This window comes from Carlito syrichta, unplaced genomic scaffold (genome assembly GCF_000164805.1).
Source record: "Carlito syrichta isolate Samal-C Ts95f unplaced genomic scaffold, Tarsius_syrichta-2.0.1 Scaffold305646, whole genome shotgun sequence".
In the NCBI taxonomy this organism is placed as follows: Eukaryota; Metazoa; Chordata; class Mammalia; order Primates; family Tarsiidae; genus Carlito; species Carlito syrichta.
Window position 1 is genome coordinate 64,088 of NW_007249742.1, and position 330 is coordinate 64,417.

Below are 330 nucleotides of genomic sequence, written 5' to 3' on the forward strand. Positions count from 1 at the left end.
CCCCTCGGGTCTGCCGGCACCAACCCCGGACAGGCTGCAAGGAGAGAGACGGGCTTACCCGACGGGGTGAGCGGTCGGCTGTGTTGAGGAGCCGAGGCGCAGCGCGGGCGCCGGGCTCCCCCGGACGCACAAGGGCTCTGCTTCGCCCCACGATGCTGAGGTTACGAGACACCGCAGCAGCTTCGCTCTGCCGGTTTGGGGATGCAGTAGTGAGGAGCGGGCTCGCCGGCGCGTGTGCGTGTGTGCGCGCGTGTGTGTGTGTGTGTGTGCGTGTGTGTGTGCGGACGCGCGCGCGCGCGTGTGTGCGCGTGTGCGCTGCCTGCGCGCTCC

General features: G+C 70.9%; 1 long non-coding RNA gene across 1 annotated transcript in view; it reads right to left on the reverse strand.

Annotated features, from left to right (window-relative positions):
* The window catches only part of LOC110595977, a 60,455-nt gene extending 60,172 nt beyond the window's left edge, over positions 1 to 283 (reverse strand). Inside the window, exon 1 of the long non-coding RNA XR_002482191.1 lies at positions 59 to 283. This is a non-coding gene — a long non-coding RNA (uncharacterized LOC110595977). The remainder of the gene's footprint in view (positions 1 to 58) is intronic.
* Positions 284 to 330: the final 47 nt, after the last annotated feature.